The following is a 9,977-nucleotide window of genomic DNA, read 5'->3' as shown; positions in this document are numbered from 1 at the left end:
AACTTGGAATAAAAATCTATACAACTAACTTGTTTACTATTATGGAATGTGTTTCTTTTAAGGAATAAATAAAGGCGTTTAAGGTAAAATTACTGTAGTTTTTGACAGAAGCCCAGGATTAGCCTTCCTTACTCTGCCTCATCCATTATCATTTACAAGGAGCCCTGGAGGCAGAGTTGGTTATGAACGGAGTCGCATACTGCAAGTTTAGTGGTTTGAACCCGACACCACGGTGGGATAAATAAAGATGACGCTTTCTCCTCCCATCATTTGGGGTTTACCGGCCCCAAAACACACAAGGAAGTTTTACTCTGTCCTCTAGAGTCATTATTGGCTGAAATCAACACAATGACAGTGAATTTTTAACTGAACATAGATATGTTTAAGGAATCTTGAAGAGTTAATTTTAGATTTGGAAAAATAAGTAAAAATCAAAAGAAAAAAAATCACAAAATTTTACTTCAACAGTAAATATGTCTTGTGATACATAGAATAATTTTAAGATTTTCCAGTAATTTACTGCTACTGAGTTGGGTTATTTAATTTTTGTTATAATTTCCATTTTATAAGCTTTTTTTATTTTTAGAGAAAATATACATATTCAGATCTGTCAAATAGTATGCTCATTTTTTTCTATTTAAAAGATCACTATAAGACATATAAAACAAGAACAATGTTTAAAGGATTTTGGGAACCAATTACAGGATCTAAATGTGACCTCCTCCCTGGGGGACGGACAACAGAAAAGTGTGTGAAGGGAGACATCGGACAGGGCAAGATATGACAAAATAATAATTTATAAATTATCAAGGGTTCATGAGGGAGGGGGGAGGGGGGAAGGAGGGGAAAAAATGAGGAACTGATGCCAGGGGCTTAGGTGGAGAGCAAATGTTTGGAGAACGATGAGGGTAATAAATGTACAAATGTGCTTTACACAATTGATGTATGTATTGATTGTGATAAGAGTTGTATGAGCCCCTAATAAAATGATTTTTTTTTTAAAAAAGGTTAGTGGTGATGGTTTCCAAACACGTAACTATACTGCAGAATTGTACACCTTAAATGTGAAGTGTTCAAATGCACAGTTTAAAAAGTGAATGCTATGGCATGTGAATGAAATCTCAATAAAAGTCAAAGAAAATGCAAAAAATTTTTAATTTGTTTGAGATAGCCAAAGTTTGAGCTGTCAGACTAAAGTTTAATAGTTTAAGTTTTTGCAGGGAGCAAAAGAGAAAGAATTAGGCTTTTTGGTATTGAAGTAATAAGATATTCTTTGATTACTGATTTAATCTTTAATTCATCCTTTGGAAAATCTAACTCTAAGGACGAGAATGAATAAGGTTCCCAAGGCCACATGGTTTTGAAAAGGCTTAGGTTTATTTCTCAGCCAATAATTATAAATTGTATACAATTAGAAATGTCACTGAAAGTCACAAAGGATTTTTCCTTCACAGGTTATAATGTTATTTTAATTTTAATTCGGTCACAACTTTGTTTCTTTTGAACTTGGCTGCATACCTATAGGCTTAATTCATATGTTTAATAGCTTGATGATTTTTCATTTTAAAAGTATTCTCATGCTTTTTAAAAACAAGGTTAAATGATTGTGATTTAAGGTTGTTTTGTTGTTGTCTAACATTCCTTCTGACTCTAAACTAGCTTTATTTGGCTTTGCTTTGGTTCCAAAATCCCCTTAAGGTTTTTCATTTTTCAAAGTTCTCTTATGAGTTGACCTTCTTTCTATGAGCAGATATGGCCTCATGCTAATTGCCCTCTATCATCCGGATGTTTTGTCATTTAGATTGTCTTAGTTCTGTTTAACCATGAAAACATGTCTCCATAAGTTATATTTCAAGTTCATGTCTTTTCTCTCCCCTAGAATAGAATGAAAATTTCAAATTAAGGGTTGTTCTGGGGGAAGAAGAACATTGCTGGTACAGCAGGGTACCCTGTGGACTGCTAACTGCAAGGTCAGCAGTTCAAATCACTCATGGCCAATTCATAGTGACCCTCTAGGGCAGGGGAGACCTGACCCTGTGAGTTTGCAAAAACATTATTCTTTATGAGATCAAAAAGCTCTGTGTTTTTCCCGAGGAGCCCCTGGTGGTTTTGAACTGCTGCTGACCTTGAAGTTAGCAGTCCAATGTGTAGCTACCATGCTACCAGGGCTCCTCTTGAATTCACTATTTGAAAACAGAAAGACGAGGCTTTCTGCTTCCTGAAGGCTTTCCATCTCAGAAACCTTTGAACACGGTGCTGCTTTGACCTATCGGTGCTATGAGTAGGTTTCTGTTTACTGACTATGGGTTTGTTTTCATTCTAATAAAAAAACAAACAAACAGATTCAAACATCTTTTACAGACACCTGTATTAAAACTTAAAAAGGACAAACAACACATTTAGATGAGAGATCGTCAGCACAAGTCCCCATGGTATCAATAGAATCCATGACCATGTGGCAATTATAGAACATAGAAAACAAAAGAAATCATCACTGATGAACTGGTTGCAGTATGTGAGGTATTTTCATTAAGAAAATACCTCAGCCCAGTCCAACTCAATCCATAGTTTGATATTGGTCCATAAATCCCTCTTCAGGATCACACAGGTCTGTGTAATGATGCAGAAGGAAGGAGGAATATGACAGCTCAGTGTGTAGTAACCTACAACAATTGAGCCCAGTGTCACCATGATGTGGTATTAGCTTGGATGTAGCCATTGTAACCATGTCACCATATTGTATTTATTAGCCTGCGTGTAGCCATTTTGACCCAAGTGTGGTCATTTTGCGACTACATTAATTCCTTTTGTAATTGTTATTTTCTCTAACCGCTGAGCCCGTGCCACTGATTTTTGAAATTGCTAATGATGTGTTCTATTTTTGTAAGGTTGCATATTCTCTAATATCATGACACCTCCTGTCTTTGTATCCAAGTTCCCCTTTCTCCATACAGTGTGAGGCCACCTGCCCCTTTGCCTGTGTGTCCCATAGGATAAAAACCTCCCACTTTAAACACACAGGGTCAAAGGAGAATTAGGCTCTAGCTGCTCCTTGACTGCCAGCTAATAACAGCTTATTAACTTGATTTAAAGTTAGGGGGGGTGGTAATTGATCTCGCCCAGGTGCAATAGGTGGGTGCAAAGTCATATGGATTCTGGGTCAATGGAAATATGTGAGGGCCCAGGCAGCCCTCAGGGTGGCCCGAAAGCAGGAGAGACTAGGCGGAGAGCAAGTGAAGTTCCCCAGGCCCTCCTTCTGAGAAGACCTCCAACGAGGCTCCATTAGGCGGTGACCTGATTGACAGGTTGGATGCCACCCTTACACTTGTCTTCATTTTTGCATGTATGTAGAAAGGTGTTCCTGTCAAGAAATGGCTCACACCATTGTAGAAGTGGGCAGCCCAGTTCAGTTCAAGTCTGTGGGACAAATATAAAGCTGGAGATCCCTCCCAAACTAAGTAGGTCCTGGGGCTGACAAACCAGGAAGCAGAAAGATGGAAAGCGGGATGACGACAGACTGGTGGGAGCAGAGCTGAATGAATCCAGGTCCTCACTCCACTGATTGCTCTTGGGATTGGCAGGAATATGACAGGAGGTCAACAAACCAGATACAGGATCCAGATCCTGTAGAAGAAATGAGCTAGCCCCTCCCATGGTGCCAATCTCTACAAAGAGTAGCCCACATCATGTATGAAAACTCCCCTCAGGTGTATCAAGGTGGGGGCTAGATTAAGGAGGTAGCATCTTATCCTATTTGTCTCACAACTCTTTGGCTGCCTACCAGAAAATCCCATCACACATTTTCACACGATGTTAGATCACATCATGAGAGAATCCTGCCCCACCCAAGTTTACATAAGCACTAATGATCAAAATAAGGCATACTTGTCTTAAGAGAACAAAAAAATTGAGTCGGGGTAAAGATTATCAAATTTTTAACAAAACCCAAGTGGACCCCAGGTGTTGAAATTTTACAAGTTCACTGGAATACTGCCTTATATAAAATGAGTCTTTAGATTAATCAAGGGTTTTATGGAAAATTGAGAAGACCTCAAAGAAGAGCCAATAAAGGGAAGATGGTCAGCTTTGACATATGAAGAAACCATGGCTTAAGTCATAACTAATGGAAAAGAACTGTAGATTTACAATTGATGTGATAAGTACTAAAGTTGGAATTTTGCATGGCTGGATTTTTTTATATTTCAAGTAAGCTTTCTGGCTCCATCAATCTTTAAGCTCCAGGCATGCCAGATTCATAGCACCAAAAATTGATAGTTCCATCAGTTTTTTAAACACAATAAAAACAGTTTTTTTATGGAACAACTTGTAACTAGGGATGAATCTTGGATTTACCAATTTTCTCAGGAGAGAAACGTCCATTAAAATAGTGTTTTTCTTTTTAGGGGTTATCTTAGGCCTTTAAATTCAAGCAGAGAGGTCAGACCAGAAGTGCATGGTGACTATTGGGGAAGTATTACAGAGGGCTCATCTTGGTAGGTTTTCTTGAAATACACAGTATGATCATAGGGCTTAGTATGAACAACTTTCAAGAAAAATTCATTGGTAAGAAATGTCCTAGGAAAGCTGTACTGGGAGTTTTCACTTTCCCCCTAATGGTAATGCGCCTGCTCATCCTTCAAGGGTAGCAATGGCTATGCTCAGATAATTTCACTGGAAAATGTTACCCCATCCACTCCACAGCCCAATATTGCCCCTTAAGGCTTATTTTTGCTATTAAAACACCACAACATTGTTAAAGGACCAAGAGTTTGACATGCTGTAAATATGAGGAGAGAACTCTGTCACTCATAAGCCGGGGACCGCATTCTACTCCAGGTTCTCTGCGTTCAGAGAATTGAGCACCAATATCTCCGTGTCCAGAGACTCTGGCTCATTTCCTTTCTCAGAGTTCATCTTAAGACAATCTGCTCCCACAAATGGAGATTCAATCCTGTTTTAAAATAGGTGTTTCTTTCCTTATATCAGTGAGATTACATCAGTTTAGGATTTTTCCTCCACCTAATCACTTATGAGATGTTAGAATTTCCATAGACAGACACAAACATACACACAACAAATAAACACAGACTTGGAAGGCAGAAGTAAATGTGTGCCTTCTAAAGGAATTAAGGAATGCTAGGCTATAGAAGTTAACAAATTAATACAAGGGCCTTACACTTAAGCCAGCGAGTCTCCTGATTTGGACTGCTCACCTCCTAACCAGTGAGAAAAACAGATGTCGATTCTTTAAAGTCACCCATTTATTTTATCTTTAACACCGCTGCAGTGTGACATGAAGACAATGAGGTCAAAGGCCAAGTGAGAAAACGTGATTTAAATAGAAACATTCTTTTAAATACCTAACATATTTCCTAATATTAGACTTCATTTCTATTGTTGCACAATTTAAAATGCCAAAAGTCAGCCTCAGTGAGTGTTTAACACTATATATTCTTAAATATTGATGTAACTGTCAGTTACTAGCCAAGCCCCAGAGCTTCCCTGGGGAAATCAAGCATCCGGGTTTGCCTGGGAAAATCAGAATGATAGTCTAGTACTACTCTCAGAGCTTTAGACTGATTCATTCCAGTCAACCTGCTCCTGAGAATATGCATTTGCATTTCAGATATTCTGAATCAGAATGTGAGGTTCTCCTTACAATGCATATTCTGATTCAGCATATCTGGGCTGAAAATTAAAACTTCTCAACATAAGGTAGAATGAGAATTAACAATTCTCGACACAAAGAGAATGAGAATGATCTGATTTGAAGCCATACTTTTTCTTCCCAACTTCGTTCCTCTACACCACTAGCTTTAATAATAGAAATCTCATGCAGATTTCATGTATATGCTTTTTTAAATTTATCAACTTTGAAATGTTCCACCCTTTTACTCCATCATTTTAACACAAATTTTAAGAACATCTTCAGGAATCTTAACTTTCATTCTTCCTACCATTTCTTCCTCCTTCCACTTTCATCTTTTCTTTCTTTTCTCTTCACTTCCTTACTTTTTTCCCTCCCTCCTTCCTCTGCCTTCTCATCCTTACCACACATTCCCTGTCTCCCTCTGTATCCCTCCTTTTCTCCCTCCCTCTCTTTCTCTTGCAATAATTATGTATTGCCGCTTGATTCTACCCACTATGATATATACCAACTTACACCTTATCCATGCTCTCTGCAAGAGACCTACTGTCTCAGTAAAGAGGAGAGAACCATATCAAACATTGATAACTATACTTTTTTGAAAAAGATGAACATGTGATTAATATAGATAGTAAATGTTTAAAGATTTAAAATTCCTGAAGTAAGGGGGTTGCCATTTTGTTCAGTGATATCTAGAGCCAATATTTAAATATGTTTGCATGAAACAAACGATCTAGAATATCATTCTGCAGAAATTGTCCTTGGACACCACAAATCAGTGATAATAATTTAACAATGCAAGACAAGCTTTACCCAATAAAATTTTCTGCAAAGTGAGAAATACTACTAGCCATATGCTGCTATTGAATATTTTATATGCAACTAGTAGAATTTAAGAACTGAATTTTAATTTTAAAATTAGTTTGCATTTAAATTAAATACTGTATCTCTATGTGGCTAGAGTCTATAGTGTTTGTGCATGAATCTCTAGATAGAAAATTAACTTTTTTATTCTTTATATAAATTTTATATAAACAGTTTATCTAAACTCTTGAGAGTATTCATACCAGAACACCAAGGTATACCCATATAATATTGCCATAATTGAGATCTAAAACATTTCTATTATTTTAAATATTTTCTTGTGGTTCTTTGAAATTGACCCATCAGCTTACCACCAAACCTAAAACTAATGTGCTTTCTGTCAAGATAGATCAGTCTATTTTGTTTTAGCATTTATATACATGAAATTGTATAATTTGTAATATTTTAGATCTGTCTTCTGTTAATAAGCATATTTTGAGATTCATTCATGGTTTATGTGTATTAGTAGCTTATTTTTCTTTTTCTCTGAATACATTGTGTGGCTGTACCACAAGATATTTATTATTACCTTGTTTTCCCGTTAGACCCTGGATGCAGATGATTTGTATTTCAGATTCACACATAAAGGAAAATATTCCCCAGGATGGAATTTGGTCTTTTAGGGTCACATACTGGGGGCAAAAATGTTTTGCATATAACAGTGACATACATTTTTAGGGGGAGGTGTGTAATGTCATAAATTGAATTTTGCCTCCTACAAAAGATGTGTCAGCGGCACGCCGCATCCTGCTCGCTCCCGCAGGAGGCAAAACACTCCAGCCTCACTCTCCAGACAGACAGTATCTGCAAGGACAGACAAGGCATCAAGCTGCATAACCTGCAGTGTGTGCTCTGCCGCTACGCCTCCCTCTGAGCAGAGAGCTAGAGAGCGCGTGACTCCACCCCATCACGTGTGGCATTTGGGCCTCTTGGGCAGCGATGAGTGCCTCTCGGTTCCGTGTCTGAGCGCCATGAAGATTGCACACAGAGGCCCAGATGCCTTTCGTTTTGAGAACGTCAATGGATACACCAACTGCTGGTTTGGATTTCATCGGTTGCCGGTGGTTGATCCACTGTTTGGAATGCAGCCAATTCGACTGAAGAAATGTCCTTACTTGTGGCTCTGTTACAATGGTGAAATCTACAACCATGAGAAGCTGCGTCACCGCTTTGGATTTGAGTATCAGACCAAAGCGGACGGTGAGATCATCCTTCTTTATGACAAAGGTGGAATTGAGCAAACCGCCTCTCTGCGGGATGGGGTGTTTGCGTTCATTTCATTGGATACTGCCAATAAGAAATTGTCCCTGCGCAGAATACCTATGGAGTCAGACCTTTGTTTAGAGCCATGACTGAAGATGGGTGCTTGGCTGTGTGTTCAGAAGCTAAAGGCCTTGTTAACTTGAAGCATACCTTGACTCCGTTTTTAGAAGTGGAGCCTTTTCTTCCAGGACACTACAAAGTTCTGGACTTAAAGCCCAATGGCAAAGTCGTGTCTGTGGAAATGGTCAAATGCCATCATTGTCAGGATGAGCCTCTCCACAATGTGGAGAAACTATTCCCAGGTTTTGAGATAGAGACCGTCAAGAACAACATCCGGATCCTCTTTAACAATGCTTTAAGAAATGTTTGTTGGCGGACAGAAGGATAGGATGCCTTTTAACAGGGGGTTTGGATTCCAGCCTAGTTGCTGCCACCCTGATGAAGCAGCTTAAAGAGGTCTCCCTTCCAGATGTTTGCAATTGGTAGGGAAGACAGTCCTGATTTACAGGCTGCTAGAAAAGTAGCAAATCACACTGGAAGTGAGCACCATGAAGTCCTCTTTAATTCTGAGGAAGGAATTCAGGCCCTGGATGAAGTCATATTTTCCTTGGAGACTTATGACATTACAACAGTTCGTGCTTCCGTAGGTATGTATTTAATTTCCAGATACATCGGGAAGAACACAAATAGTGTGGTGGTCTTCTCTGGAGAAGGTTCAGATGAATTTACACAAGGTTACATATATTTTCACAAGGCTCCGTCTGCAGAGAAAGATGAGGAAGAGAGTGAGAGGCTCCTGAGAGAACTCTACTTGTTTGATGTTCTCCATGCAGATCGAACATGCTGCCCATGGCCTTGAACTGAGAGTCTCCTTCTGATCACCGATTCACTTCCTACTACTTGTCTTTCCCACCAGAAATGAGGATTCCAAAGCACGGGGCAGAGAAACATCTCCTGCGAGAGGCCATTGAGGACACTAACCGGTTCCCTAAAGCGATTCTTTGGCGACCGAAAGAAGCTTTCAGCGATGGGAAAACCTCGGTGAAGAATTCTTGGTTTCAGATTTTACAGGACTTTGTTGAACATCAGGCTGATGATACAAGGAGGGCCACTGCCTCGGAGAAGTTTCCCTCCACACTCCGAAAACTAAAGAGGCTTCCTACTACCGTCAGACCTTTGAGCGCCACGACCCTGGTCGGGCGGCTGGCTGACCCATTACTGGAGGCCTAAGTGGATCAGTGCCACTGACCCTTCCGCCCATACACTCACCCATTAACAAGTCAGCCGCCAAAGCTTAAGTGCTCTCTAAGCATAATAGTCAATGGGAATGCTGCTTGTTTGGCTTGTTTGGTACCACGGCTGGGTCCTGGGAACAAGGAGCCAATTACCCAAGTTTCCTTGAGCTAAATAAAATAAAAGTCTTAAATTGGAAACATTAAAAAGAAAAGCTGTGTCAGCTTGCCTGGACAATTACTTTCAGCAGTTTGGAAATTATGTAATAATATCTTTTGACTGTTACCTAAGCAAGGGTACAATCATCACCTCTCGGGTGATCTACTGTTATCAGCCAATTAGTTGTTCACATTTTAGGATAATTTTTATTCATTGTATTATATCAATTTCTAATATTACTGGCTGGTTTATTTCACAATAATAAACATATCATAATGATATAAAATACTGTAATTTTAACTAAGATGGTTTTGGTAAAAGCCCTGACATTTACCAAAAGTACAATGCACAAATTTAAACATTTGGCGCTTGTGGCAATTAGGTGATTTGATGTCAACCATACACTTCTGGCTAGGGGAGAAATCAAACCTGTCCATCTGGTCGCAGCCTAAAGCTATGTGGTAGGGCATTTGGCCCTCTCACCTGCCTTCCTGCTTGCTGGGAATCTTGGCCACCGACCTGAGAGTTGCTGGAGCCCTTGGGTGCACACTCCACTTCACCCCCTAGCGTACATTCTGATTGTCCTGAATTCTGCGTCATGGCATGTGGCTGGGTGACTCTGAAGAGGGACTGATGGAGCATTGGACTTACAGACTTGAGTTTGACTGGGCTGAGATACTTTCTTTAAATACAAGTACTTTTTGATAAAAAGATCTTCCTTATACATATATGCTGTCACTAGAGTTGCTTCTATCCTCAACCGGGCCCACAGGGCACTGTAAATGTACTTTACCCAAGTCCAAGAAGGAAG

General features: G+C 39.4%; 1 pseudogene; it reads left to right on the top strand.

The window, feature by feature from the left end:
* Positions 1 to 7,467: 7,467 nt before the first annotated feature.
* LOC101663875 lies at positions 7,468 to 9,083 on the top strand (annotated as a pseudogene).
* The last annotated feature ends 894 nt before the right edge of the window (positions 9,084 to 9,977 follow it).

The sequence above is a fragment of the Echinops telfairi genome, unplaced genomic scaffold, assembly GCF_000313985.2.
Source record: "Echinops telfairi isolate 266 unplaced genomic scaffold, ASM31398v2 ScPeMD7_1;HRSCAF=3_0, whole genome shotgun sequence".
NCBI classification, from domain to species: domain Eukaryota; kingdom Metazoa; phylum Chordata; class Mammalia; order Afrosoricida; family Tenrecidae; genus Echinops; species Echinops telfairi.
Note: the sequence above shows the minus strand (reverse complement) of the source record. Positions and strands in the feature narration are given on the sequence as shown.